Below are 14893 nucleotides of genomic sequence, written 5' to 3' on the forward strand. Positions count from 1 at the left end.
GGAGACCAGTGCTGGTGTGAGACTAATCTCAGCCCAGCTGTGTTGCTATTGCTATCTGTCAACTCACCTCCTGGATCTCTTCCTGCTTGGCCTCCTGGATCCTTTGGATTGGATCCCTTGGATTTCTTTTTCTTGGAGCATGAACCAGTATTGGTTTATTCTACTTCCTTATGCAACTGATTTCTAGACCAGGGTTTCTCAACCTGAGCAACTTTAAGATGGGTGGACTGCAACTCCCAGAATTCCCCAGCCAGCCATGCTGGCTGGGAGTTGAAGTCCACCCATCTTAAAGTTGCTCAGGCTGAGAAACCTTGCTCTAGACTGATGCTTGACCTAACTCTGGACATGCCAGATTTATAATTCAAAGAAACAGGTCAGATGAGCTTGGAATGAATGGGATCAGAGTATTGGTGTTTCTGTAAAATTCCTTATCCCAACCTGAATAAGCTGATGGAAGCTTGATTTGGCAGCGGGTTGCATAGTAAGGGGTGTAACCTTAGATTTGATGGAGTTTTTAAAAGGTTAATAAAAGAACTCCAAGCAGCTAACAACAATCTTGCAAAGTAGAAGCGTGAACCAAAACTTGCACCTTAAGCTTAATTACGTTCAGAAAATAATTCAGTCTTCACACTGTAGTTAGATGAGGAAAAATAGAGATAGCTTACTTTTATTCAGTAGATCTGGATACAAGTAGATTCATAGTAGAAAGCACTCATTCATCACTGGTTCTTTGCAGAAATTTCTATTCTATGTGGAATAGAAATGTCTGCATGCAAGCGAGATGAAAGGATGAGAGCTGCATTCTGCAGCACCTCCTGCTTGCAGGTGTTCCCAAGAGGTAAAATGGAGATTGTTAATCCCCAAACCCAAGAAGGAGGAGGAAGTGGAAATCAGGTGACCCATGTGACGTCCCACAAGCACAATAGAGATGTGTTTACTAGAATGACCCCCTTATGTTTATGGGACAATGCTGAGTTGACCCCTGATAATTCCAACAAGATTTTGTGTTGTTATGGACATGAACAAAAGACAGAGTTCCTTTCTCCTTTACATGCAGTTTTCCCCTTTGAGCTGGACTGAGGGAAGAAGGAAAAAGGTCTGTGGCCAGTTTGAATTCCAGCATCTACTCAGTGCTTGCAATATCCTGAAAGACTTCCCTGATCCAGTCTGGTTTGTCTTGGGTGTGCATGTGGTTTATTTTGGCAGCATCCCCATATAATAAATCTGGATTATTTAATCCTGCATCTTGGTTTCACTGACTCCCCCCTCCCCCTACTACAGATTGCAGCCCAATTTAATTACTATCCTTAAAAAATGAAATTGCCTTGGATTCAGAGATAGTTATGCCAGAGCAAACCTTTTGAACTTGATGGAGAAGACCCTGATCAAGGGTCCTGTTGATTTTAGAGGAATATCTGTAATTATGACCAACTCTGGATCCAAATCACTGTTCATGGTATGCCACAATTCACTCACCTCTTCCCCTTTCTCCTTCTGGTGCCTGCAGAAGAACTGCGTGATTTCATGTCTGATATAAACAGCCATGTGAACTGACAATCTTTTAAGCAGTTGGACTCCCATCTCACAACAAAATGCACGTTTATGGGCATTGCAGTTCAGCTGGTCAGATGATGCAAGGGACATTCTTTTTTTCTAGGTCATCTTTCTTTTTGAACTGTAGCTTATTTTACAGTCATGCTCGGCGCTAAATGTCTGAATCTCCCGGAAGATACCCAATATTTAGCAGCTTTCTTAGTTTCAGCACTCCATTTTGGAAAATGAAATTGCACAAGCAGAGCACTTCAGATTTCCTAGCATGGGTTGGCTCACAGGGAGCAGAGAGGAAATTGTGCAGGGCTTTAATTAAATCTGGCAGCCTAACACTGAATAGCAGTCAAGAACTGTCAAACATCCGATGCTGAAATTGAGCTTCATATGCTAAAGATCGGAGTACGGCAGGGCTGTATCCTCTCACCCTACCTATTCAGCTTGTAGGCAGAACACATCATGCGACATGCTGGGCTTGAGGAATCCAAGGCTGGAGTTAAAATCGCTGGAAGAAACATTAACGATCTCAGATATGCAGATGATACCACTTTGATGGCTGAAAGCGAAGAGGAACTGAGGAGCCTTATGATGAAGGTGAAAGAAGAAAGTGCAAAAGCTGGCCTGCAGCTAAACCTCAAAAAGACCAAGATTATGGCAACCAGCTTGATTGATAACTGGCAAATAGAGGGAGAAAATGTAGAAGCAGTGAAAGACTTTGTATTTCTAGGTGCGAAGATTACTGCAGATGCTGACTGCAGTCAGGAAATCAGAAGACGCTTAATCCTTGGGAGAAGAGCAATGACAAATCTCGATAAAATAGTTAAGAGCAGAGACATCACACTGACAACAAAGGCCCGCATAGTTAAAGCAATGGTGTTCCCTGTAGTAACATATGGCTGTGAGAGCTGGACCATAAGGAAGGCTGAGCGAAGGAAGATGGATGCTTTTGAACTGTGGTGTTGGAGGAAAATTCTGAGCGTGCCTTGGACTGCAAGAAGATCAAACCAGTCCATACTCCAGGAAATAAAGCCAGACTGCTCACTTGAGGGAATGATATTAAAGGCAAAACTGAAATACTTTGGCCACATAATGAGAAGACAGGACACCCTGAAGAAGGTGCTGATGCTAGGGAGAGTGGAGGGCAAAAGGAAGAGGGGCTGACCAAGGGCAAGGTGGATGGATGATATTCTAGAGGTGACAGACTCGTCCCTGGGGGAGCTGGGGGTGTTGACGACCGACAGGAGGCTCTGGCGTGGGCTGGTCCATGAAGTCACGAAGAGTCAGAAGCGACTAAATGAATAAACAACAACATGCTGAAGATCACATATCTGTATTCCAATGGCCAGCTGGGTCCTCCCAGAACTGACCCAGGGATGAGGGTGTCGAAAAGGGGGATGGCTGTTACTGGAGGAGTCCTTGCCAAGAATGGGGGCTGCATGCACCCTGGGGCAGAATGCAAATATTTCAGTGTGTGTGGGGAAAATGAGGTCAAATTCAGCAGAAGTTTTGACAGTCCCCCCCACCAAAAAAGCTAAATAGGGCCAAACTTGGATGGGGAAGCAGGCCACCAGGAAGCCCCTGGGTGGAAGGCTAGGATGGGAAGAGAAAAAAACCTAAATGCTTATTTATTTATGGATTGCATGTATATCCTCCCACAGTCCAATGGCTCTCAGTAGCCACAGGTTGGCTAGACTGCACAATCCTGATGGAGTTTTTAAAGGTTAATAAAATAACTCCAAGGAGCTAACAACAATCTTGCAAAGTAGAAGCGTGAACCAAAACTTGCACATTAAGCTTAATTACGTTCAGAAAATAATTCAGTCTTCACAAAGTAGTTAGATGAAAGAGAGAGAGAAAAAAAGATAGCTTCCATTTATTCAATAGATCTGGATACAAGTAGCTTCATAGTAGAAAGCACTTATTTATCAATGGTTCTTTGTAGACACTTTCTATGGAAACAGAAAGTCTGCGTGCAAGTGAGATGAAAGGACGAGAGCTGCATTCTGCAGCACCTCCTGCTTGCAGGTGTGCCCAAGAGGTAAAATGGAGATTGTTAATCCCCAAACCCAAGAAGGAGGAGGAAGTGGAAATCAGGTGACCCATGTGACGTCCCACAAGCACAATAGAGATGTGTTTACTAGAAAGACCCCCTGTCATGTTCACCATTTCAATGTGCTTGGTACATCGTAACGTTTCGCATGTCATTTGCCTGATACGTGTTTGATCTCGGGGGAGAGGAGGATTCCTCGTCAGGGAGTTGTTATCTGTTGGCCGCTGGGTTGGAATGTGTTTGGGTTATCTCATGTGTTCAAGGTTGCTTTCCCAGGATGTGTGGAAAACGGTTACCAGCACCTGGGAGGGGGGTGGTTGCTATGGCTGGTAGGGGGGAGGGATTACGTTTGGAGCCGAGGGTTTTTAGTTTGTATTTGGCACGCTTTTAGTCATTCTCAGCTTTCTCTGTATCTGCCATAATTTCCCTAATCAGATTTCATTTAAGTAACCTCTTGTGAGTCTGAGTGTTTGGGATAGGCAACCATTACACCCCCTTATGCTTATGGGACAATGCTGAGTTGACCCCTGATAATTCCAACAAGATTTTTTGTTGTTATGGACATGAACAAAAGACAGAGTTCCTTTCTCCTTTGCATGCAGTTTTCCCCTTTGAGCTGGACTGAGGGAAGAAGGAAAAAAGTCTGTGGCCAGTTTGAATTTCAGCATCTACTCAGTGCTTGCAATATCCTGAAAAACTTCCCTGATCCAGTCTGGTTTGTCTTGGGTGTGCATGTGGTTTATTTTGGCAGCATCCCCATATAATAAATCTGGATTATTTAATCCTGCATCTTGGTTTCACTGACTCCCCCCTCCCCCTACTACAGATTGCAGCCCAATTTAATTACTATCCTTAAAAAATGAAATTGCCTTGGATTCAGAGATAGTTATGCCAGAGCAAACCTTTTGAACTTGATGGAGAAGACCCTGATCAAGGGTCCTGTTGATTTTAGAGGAATATCTGTAATTATGACCAACTCTGGATCCAAATCACTGTTCATGGTATGCCACAATTCACTCACCTCTTCCCCTTTCTCCTTCTGGTGCCTGCAGAAGAACTGCGTGATTTCATGTCTGATATAAACAGCCATGTGAACTGACAATCTTTTAAGCAGTTGGACTCCCATCTCACAACAAAATGCACGTTTATGGGCATTGCAGTTCAGCTGGTCAGATGATGCAAGGGACATTCTTTTTTTCTAGGTCATCTTTCTTTTTGAACTGTAGCTTATTTTACAGTCATGCTCGGCGCTAAATGTCTGAATCTCCCGGAAGATACCCAATATTTAGCAGCTTTCTTAGTTTCAGCACTCCATTTTGGAAAATGAAATTGCACAAGCAGAGCACTTCAGATTTCCTAGCATGGGTTGGCTCACAGGGAGCAGAGAGGAAATTGTGCAGGGCTTTAATTAAATCTGGCAGCCTAACACTGAATAGCAGTCAAGAACTGTCAAACATCCGATGCTGAAATTGAGCTTCATATGCTAAAGATCGGAGTACGGCAGGGCTGTATCCTCTCACCCTACCTATTCAGCTTGTAGGCAGAACACATCATGCGACATGCTGGGCTTGAGGAATCCAAGGCTGGAGTTAAAATCGCTGGAAGAAACATTAACGATCTCAGATATGCAGATGATACCACTTTGATGGCTGAAAGCGAAGAGGAACTGAGGAGCCTTATGATGAAGGTGAAAGAAGAAAGTGCAAAAGCTGGCCTGCAGCTAAACCTCAAAAAGACCAAGATTATGGCAACCAGCTTGATTGATAACTGGCAAATAGAGGGAGAAAATGTAGAAGCAGTGAAAGACTTTGTATTTCTAGGTGCGAAGATTACTGCAGATGCTGACTGCAGTCAGGAAATCAGAAGACGCTTAATCCTTGGGAGAAGAGCAATGACAAATCTCGATAAAATAGTTAAGAGCAGAGACATCACACTGACAACAAAGGCCCGCATAGTTAAAGCAATGGTGTTCCCTGTAGTAACATATGGCTGTGAGAGCTGGACCATAAGGAAGGCTGAGCGAAGGAAGATGGATGCTTTTGAACTGTGGTGTTGGAGGAAAATTCTGAGCGTGCCTTGGACTGCAAGAAGATCAAACCAGTCCATACTCCAGGAAATAAAGCCAGACTGCTCACTTGAGGGAATGATATTAAAGGCAAAACTGAAATACTTTGGCCACATAATGAGAAGACAGGACACCCTGAAGAAGGTGCTGATGCTAGGGAGAGTGGAGGGCAAAAGGAAGAGGGGCTGACCAAGGGCAAGGTGGATGGATGATATTCTAGAGGTGACAGACTCGTCCCTGGGGGAGCTGGGGGTGTTGACGACCGACAGGAGGCTCTGGCGTGGGCTGGTCCATGAAGTCACGAAGAGTCAGAAGCGACTAAATGAATAAACAACAACATGCTGAAGATCACATATCTGTATTCCAATGGCCAGCTGGGTCCTCCCAGAACTGACCCAGGGATGAGGGTGTCGAAAAGGGGGATGGCTGTTACTGGAGGAGTCCTTGCCAAGAATGGGGGCTGCATGCACCCTGGGGCAGAATGCAAATATTTCAGTGTGTGTGGGGAAAATGAGGTCAAATTCAGCAGAAGTTTTGACAGTCCCCCCCACCAAAAAAGCTAAATAGGGCCAAACTTGGATGGGGAAGCAGGCCACCAGGAAGCCCCTGGGTGGAAGGCTAGGATGGGAAGAGAAAAAAACCTAAATGCTTATTTATTTATGGATTGCATGTATATCCTCCCACAGTCCAATGGCTCTCAGTAGCCACAGGTTGGCTAGACTGCACAATCCTGATGGAGTTTTTAAAGGTTAATAAAATAACTCCAAGGAGCTAACAACAATCTTGCAAAGTAGAAGCGTGAACCAAAACTTGCACATTAAGCTTAATTACGTTCAGAAAATAATTCAGTCTTCACAAAGTAGTTAGATGAAAGAGAGAGAGAAAAAAAGATAGCTTCCATTTATTCAATAGATCTGGATACAAGTAGCTTCATAGTAGAAAGCACTTATTTATCAATGGTTCTTTGTAGACACTTTCTATGGAAACAGAAAGTCTGCGTGCAAGTGAGATGAAAGGACGAGAGCTGCATTCTGCAGCACCTCCTGCTTGCAGGTGTGCCCAAGAGGTAAAATGGAGATTGTTAATCCCCAAACCCAAGAAGGAGGAGGAAGTGGAAATCAGGTGACCCATGTGACGTCCCACAAGCACAATAGAGATGTGTTTACTAGAAAGACCCCCTGTCATGTTCACCATTTCAATGTGCTTGGTACATCGTAACGTTTCGCATGTCATTTGCCTGATACGTGTTTGATCTCGGGGGAGAGGAGGATTCCTCGTCAGGGAGTTGTTATCTGTTGGCCGCTGGGTTGGAATGTGTTTGGGTTATCTCATGTGTTCAAGGTTGCTTTCCCAGGATGTGTGGAAAACGGTTACCAGCACCTGGGAGGGGGGTGGTTGCTATGGCTGGTAGGGGGGAGGGATTACGTTTGGAGCCGAGGGTTTTTAGTTTGTATTTGGCACGCTTTTAGTCATTCTCAGCTTTCTCTGTATCTGCCATAATTTCCCTAATCAGATTTCATTTAAGTAACCTCTTGTGAGTCTGAGTGTTTGGGATAGGCAACCATTACACCCCCTTATGCTTATGGGACAATGCTGAGTTGACCCCTGATAATTCCAACAAGATTTTTTGTTGTTATGGACATGAACAAAAGACAGAGTTCCTTTCTCCTTTGCATGCAGTTTTCCCCTTTGAGCTGGACTGAGGGAAGAAGGAAAAAAGTCTGTGGCCAGTTTGAATTTCAGCATCTACTCAGTGCTTGCAATATCCTGAAAAACTTCCCTGATCCAGTCTGGTTTGTCTTGGGTGTGCATGTGGTTTATTTTGGCAGCATCCCCATATAATGTACATACTTTTCCATGTTTGCAACATTTTGAGGCATTTGACATTCAGAACCAAAGCTTTTCTTGCCTTCCTAGAGAGCCTTCAAAAAGATGCCAAGTCAATGCCTTTTCCTCTATTCTGCTCTGAATGTGGAGGGGCAGTGCTGTTCTGGGTCAGACCAAAGTCCCCCTCCTGCTCACAAGAGCCGTCAGAGGCCAGTGAGAAACTCAAGAGGGGGACAGGGGCAAAACTGTGTCTTCTCCCTCATGCATTAACCACGGACAGCCTTTTCCTTCATTAATTTGTTTCTGATCTCCTTTTAAAATCAGCTAAGTCAATGAACATCTTAGAGCTGCATACCCCATAAATTAAGTATGTGCAGGATCAAGAATTTTTCACTGGGTGTTTTCCAAGCATTGCATCTCTGTAAAGGAATTTGCCTGCTTTAATTGTATTTTTTTTCCAAACATACTGTGAATTAAAATTTCTCAATGATGTACTAAGTGCCAACTCTAAAACTGAGAATGGCAGTGTACTCTATGCACATCCTTGAAGTTCCATCAGATCAAATCAAATCATTTATGGTTCCAGACCAATAAAGAAGTTAGATTATTTAACTGGTTCCTTGAAATTTGAATGGAAAACTAATTAAATTGGTTCCAAATATTCCTCTGTCTAAAGTACTTAGGTATACAAACACTTAAAAGAATATTTGGAGAAATCAGTTCTGGCAAAAGGGAAAATTGCATGAGTTTCTCAGGGCAGAGATGTCAGTTGTGTCAACAGACAAGAGTTGACCAGCTTCAAGGCTGAGTAGGGCAGGGTAGAAAGATGCTGAAACTCAGCATGGGAAGGCTAAGAAGGAAGCACTGGAATTAAACTAAAGCAGGTATAAAAAGGGAATTGTACCCTCACATGGACAGAGGCCAATCAACTAATATGTTAGTGGCTTCTTCCTAGCATCCAATAAAGACTTTTATCTGACCATGCTGTGTCATGTGTTGAAAAGTTGAGTTTTGGCCTGGAGGCTAGACAAGTCATGCATGGTTGGCTGTCCAAAGAGTTCTGCTGAGGTCTTGCCAAGCAGAGAGATGTTTCATCCAGCCAAATTTCAGCCCTGGCTTAGCCAGTCTTTTTTAGGAGATCAAGCTTAAAGTTGGCTCAATGGAGGCCCCTTCTGCAGAGTTGAGGTTTCACAAGAGAATATGGCTGGATTCAAGGTCATTTCACAGATGCTTTTATCATTTTAATTCTACTTCTAAGTGATCTGTCCCAGTGAAGTCAACAAAGAGCTGAGCTGTAGATCTTTGAGTCAATTTTTTGTTTGTTTGTATGTTTTTATAAAACATTAAAAGCATCAATATATAGTTGGGATTTTTTTTAAAAGATCAGAGTAATAGTTAAGAAATAGAAGTTGTCTTTTGGGACCAGACCAAAGTCTTTCTAGTCCAGAATTCTTCATCAACAGTTGAAAACCTAATCCAGATCTGATTTCTGTCACCCCTTGTCTTGCAAGATCTATGGCATTAGTTCTTTCTACTTTCTCCTGATCCCAACATTCTGTGGACGTACTGCTTAAGAGATTCCTCATTTATTTTTGATTTTGCTTTTACATTTAGGAGTAATTAACTGTTAAATGTTTGGTGCAAATCATCAGTCCTGCAGATCTGCATACTGCTGTGTTCCATAGCATGCAGTCACAGCATTGAACAAATGCATGAATCCAGACTGTTGGTCTATTAGCACCAACGCTGTGTCTTTTGACTAGGTCCACCCTTTTGCACAAACCTCCTTTCCAGACTTGCTACAAGAAATGCCTGAGGTGCCAGAGTTTTGATCCTGTGCTTGCAAACTACATAACCCCAAACCTAGATAGAACCTCACTTTCTACACAAGTCAGGAAGAAACCACACCAGTGGCTGTACATACTGATGACAAAAATAACTGGTGTTTAAAAGGGAGGGTGATAGCTTGACTGCTTTCATTTTGTATTTAAATATCTACTGTTGATCATATCTGCACACTAGCAAGGCTCAAAGAAAATGAATATTAAAATTAAAATCTGAATGTTTTCCCCTGATCCAATCACCTGCTTCCCAAAAGGGAGAACACAGAATGAATCCTACCTGTTTCTAAGCATAATCCGGAATTCAGCAAAGTTCCCCATTGAGAACTTTGGTTGCAAGGACAAACCTCATTTTGGAGAGCAGCTCCAATGTTCACCGTTGCTCCACATCTGGATGTTAATTCACTGGGGGTTAAATGAAAGTCAAACATGTACTTCCTTCTTTCCCTGGAAAGACAAACAGAGGCTTTGCTCAGAACTCAGTGCCGACACCCCCTTCAAACTCCTAAAACGGATCACACGGGAAATGAGTCACGTGGCTCCCTCCCCAGAACCTAACAATTAAAGCTCCCCCCCCCCCGCTTACCATTTCTTTAAAAAAAAAAGCCTGCTTGCTATTCAAGAGAAAGCCCTTTGCATTAACCAGCCAGCCCTCAGATATACCTGCCTATGTTCATCGGTCTTGGGGGGGGCTTGCCTGTAAGAAGTGAGGGGGGAGATTGGCCAATCCCCCCCCCGCCCTCCATGTTGGAAGTCATTTTTGCCATAGGAAAATGAGGGGACGTGCAGCACCATGGACAGCAGCTGAGCTCCAAAGGATGGCCGTTCAGCGGCTCTCTGGATTCCCAAACTGTTGCTCCTCTTGGGACGCGCCATGAGCCCCTTCCCCGGGCAGAGCCGGGGCCGAAAGGAAGGAAAATGCACCAAGAACTGCCTCCCCCCTCCAACAAAACTCTCTTTACCTACCTCACCCCTTACCTTTGCCGCCTCCATGAGGGGAAACGCTCCCTCCCGGCCATGGTTTTGCATCTCATCTCCCACGCCGGGCTCCGTCCCTGCTCACCTCAAATGCTTCCGATCCCGAGGAAAGAGAAATTCAGATGGCATCCAGCTGCCGTCTCATGCTGACGTCCTGGTTGCCATGGAGCCGAGTGATTGTTGAAGGGGATTATTCTCTTCTGCAACAGTCACCCTGGGCCCCCTGATGATTATTAAGTGGGGGAGGGGAAAGAAGAGAGAACAACCAGGAAGGGCGAGGGGATGGCATTTCCCTAGATTCAGTAAAACAGGATTTCTGAAGCAGGGTTCCACGTAAGGCCCTTTTTTTTGCGAATGGCTTGCCTCCTAGACTCTGAAAGTTTGGCCTACGCCCAGTTCAGCCTCTTCGCTTTCTCTTGTTCTGGAAGGGCTCACTTCATCCTCACTAGCCCATCTTTAAAAAGTCAACCCTTTTCAGAGGTCTTCTTTGGCGTCCTACAATTACCAAGGACATATGTATGGCTGACGTTGCAAGGATATTCCCGTTGCCTGGTCTTGAGAAACCTTCGTTTTGCCTAAGTCATGTATGACAGATAAAAGCTGGACATACACTGCAGTCAAGCAGATGTGCTTTCCCCGCGCAGCTTGAGGGACACATGAGGGAGTGTTTCCCACTCCTGTTTGATCAGCTTGGGAGCTCTGAAAGAGGAGGAGGTCTTTCTACCCAGGTTCAAACCCAGTCAAGGGTTTTTTCAGAGGCACACTCCATGTCAAGATGCTGTCACCCAGGATAATTCATTAAATGTAACGATCAATGATGGTTAGAGACCTGCACTTTGAATTCACAAACATCTCTACCCACTAAGGTCCTTGGGTGGGGAAAAATTAAACAATTCATATTCCACTCTGATTTACTTTGTCAGAAGGAGTTACCCTTCCCCAGACCTGATTATTTAAAAAAGTTGTAAGTTTAAGTTACATCCTCTTTTCTGGATTGGATTGATTTTACCTGCAACTACTCTTTTTGATTGATTTGCTTTAGTAATTATTACGTTAAACATATAAATATTATATAAATATTATATTCAAAAATATAAATTCAGATCAAGACAAGAATTAATACACAGCACCCTCAGTTTAACAGACCTTCATTTAGCAGACTGAGGATGTAACTGTCCTGACTCCCAGGAAACACTCTGAGACAGGGAACTGGTCTCTAATGTTTTATTGATAATACACAACAGTAATCCTAACAAACTGAACAAATGTGGGAAAACCAGCCATATAAACCCCGCAGGTTAAGGCGGTCCCAATCTGTGCCTCTTGGAATGGCTCACCAATTCCTCAGTGCTACGCATGCGCTTAACAGTCTGGATGGGGGCCCCCTGCTCGCCATCCTTACTCATGACAGCAACGGACCAAATTTGTATTTGGACTTCACCTGCAAAATTACAGATGTATTGATTGTTCTTTTATTGGAGACTGTCTGAACAATTGATGTTATGAAATAATTGATGCTTTTATGTCATTTGCCTCAATTTACTGTATAATGATTACATGATTGACATAAATTGAGGCAAATGTCCTAACAGTATCAATTACATGATGCAATGGACAACCAATTAGGATTTAACAGACATTTGGATTTGACAGACACATCTTTGCCCCAGTGGTCCATTAAAACAATGCTTTAGAGTAGTAAAATCCACTAATCAGTTAAAAGCCCGGTGACAGAGATTGCTTCCATAGGTTCCCCAAACCCTGAGGAAGTGGGACCAGGCATAGCTGTGAAGAAATGTCTTCCTTTTCTCCTAGCACCATGATATTAGCTTTGAACATGGAACATGCATAGGGCACTTGGGGACTAGCTAAGATATTGCCAGCTTGTGGTACCCTATATAGGCATCTGTTCCTAACCATTAGAACAGCAAAGTGATTAAATATGTGCAAAGTGCAATGATGCTGCGACACCAACTGCAGAAGTCAGAACCAGACAACAGAGTTCAGTCAAGGCCTGTAAAATCTCAATATTTTACAGGAAACTCTTGCTCTTTGTATTTCTATTGCAAGCCAGCTCTTAGAGCTAGATGAGAAAGGGGCTGGGAATAAGCTGCCATAGAAATAACAGACCTGAATGTAATACTGAAATTCTTACATGAAACCATCAAAGAGATTGAGAACCAGGAAATCATTGTTGTTAGATTCTTTGTTTAAATCAGAGAAATTAATTGTTCCTGGCTTCTGGCTTTATGAATGTTGAAAGAACTTTGTTAGTCTGCGGTACGTGTGTGTTGAGAATAGAAAAGCAGGCAGAGCATATTACTACAACTGTACTACTACTAATAAAAATAATATGAAGCATAACAAGTTGTAATGCTAGCAAAAGTTGTTTCCTTCATTGCTAAGATCTCCCTGTCAAGAGAAGATGATCGAATTGCTAAGGGAGAGACTGTCTTGCATTAAGATTTCTTTCTCAAGGCAGATCAAAAGATCCAGAGCAGAAGCCAGTTCTATGACTCTTTTCACAATTATTATGCTTTGGACAAATGTTCCTCAACCTCGGCAACTTTAAGGTGTGTGGACTTCAACTCCCAGAATTCCCCAGCCAGCATGGGAGTTGAAGTCCACACACCTTAAAGTTGCCGAGGTTGAGGAACCCTGCTTTGGACCATTGTGATTTTTCACTGTTTGCTTGGGAAACCTGCCTTCTTGTTTTGAAGATGGTTCTCTTTAAATTGGGCAAAATGTGGCAGATAGGGAGACCCAGGTTTGTTTCTAAAGTAAAATTGTAACAGCAAGAAACTGTCCTTGAAAAAGATAACCATCAGATGTTTGCATAAAAGGGTTTATTTTGCAAACAGTATGCAGCATAATCAGATCAAGCTTATTACAGCCCTAAGGCCAGATGCAACCAAAATATCTGGTAATAACAGTAATGTATGTATGTATACACACACACACACACACACACAGTGTGTGTGTGTGTGTGTGTGTGTATAAAAACAGAAAAACAGTAAGTATGATAGGGTCTAAAAATAATTAAGAATAAAAATATTAAAATAAATCAAAATGAAATACTATTTTAAGAAATTCTAAACCTAAGTAATGGTGCGGCATATCGTGCAGATGGTAGCACAAAATTGGGCAACTTGTGAGAATATTTTTGAGTCCTTGTCCGAAAGAAGTAGCGTTAGATAGAAGTCACTCTCCCTGCCAGGAAATTTCTTCAAAATTGGCTATATAAGGGTCTGTCTAGAATCCTTACATAGGGAACAATATAACAGCATGTGGCTTAGGGTTTCTACTCAGCCGTTACCACATGGACATAGTCGAAGGTGCATAGGAGCACCCTTGAAACGTCCAAAAAGGACCCCTGAGGGCAGTGCGTCCAGCCTGGCTAAGGTCAAGGCCTTATGAAATTTCAAAATTGTAATGGATGATAAATAGGAGGCTGGAACAAACCCTTTTGGAAGAAATTGACAAATATTGGGGTGTACAGGTAGTCCTCACTTAACAACCATTTGTTTACTGATGGTTTGGACTTACGACGGTGCTGAAATGACCAACTGATAACTGGTCCTCACACTTACGACTGTCTCAGCATCCCCGCAGTCATGTGATCACGAGTTGGGCACTTGGCAAACGGTTTGCCTTTATGACCATCAAAGCATCCTGTGGTCATGTGATCACCATTTTTGACCTTCCAGGATGGCTTCTGGCAAGCAAAATCAATGGGCAACTGTGTAATTCTTTTAGCAACCACATGGTTTGCTTAATGCCCATGGTGATTCACTTAACGACCACCACAAAAAGGTCGTAAAATCGGGTCAGATTCGCTTAACGACAGCTTTACTTAGCAACCAAAATTCCGGTCCCAATTGTGGTCATTAAGCAAGGACTACCTACAGCACCTTACTTAAATTTGTTTGGAGATCTATATCCCAGATTGGTTGTTTACAGGTGGTTCTAGCATTATCAAAACGTAATGAGCACAGACTTTCCATAGAGAAGCCCAGCAACTGAATTTTATCTAGAGTTTTTTTTAGCCACGATGATTTAAAATGATCTCTAAATGCTAATGGGGCTAGACCTATAAGAAGTAGAATTAACTTTAGCCAGGAGGTGAGAAGGAGAAACCTGGCATCCAACGAAACTGTACCTGTTTCTACCCGTAGGATGGCACTTTTGATAACTTTTGGTACCATCAATATGGCTCTAATGAACTTATTTTGAACGGTTTCACTAATATCAAGCTTTGCAAAGGAGCAAATCTGGGAGCCGTAGAGATGCTGAGGGACTACCTTGGCTTGAAAGACCTTAATGGGCTCCTTTTGAATGGTAGAATCTTGCAATAGCTGATGAGGTGTGCCTGCCTGGTAAAAAAAAAAGGGCATTCCAGGATAAGGAAGCATGGAACTGCACGCCATGGTATTTATAGGTGCGCACCTGTTCAGTTAGAGTCCCATTTATTTGACATTTGTGAATCTTATGACAGTGTCAGGCAAAAACTAGGACTTTTAGTTTTCTGATAATATAGTGATACTTTTTGTTCTGTGCAAAATAAAGCTAGTGCCCTAAATGCTT

The 14893-nt window shown here is 43.0% G+C and overlaps 1 protein-coding gene across 1 annotated transcript in view; it reads right to left on the reverse strand.

Moving 5' to 3' along the window:
* DUSP16 (dual specificity phosphatase 16) overlaps positions 1-14893 on the reverse strand; it is a 618435-nt gene that overhangs the window by 74356 nt on the left and 529186 nt on the right. The window lies entirely within an intron of this gene.

Source organism: Candoia aspera, chromosome 7 (genome assembly GCF_035149785.1).
Source record: "Candoia aspera isolate rCanAsp1 chromosome 7, rCanAsp1.hap2, whole genome shotgun sequence".
NCBI classification, from domain to species: Eukaryota; Metazoa; Chordata; class Lepidosauria; order Squamata; family Boidae; genus Candoia; species Candoia aspera.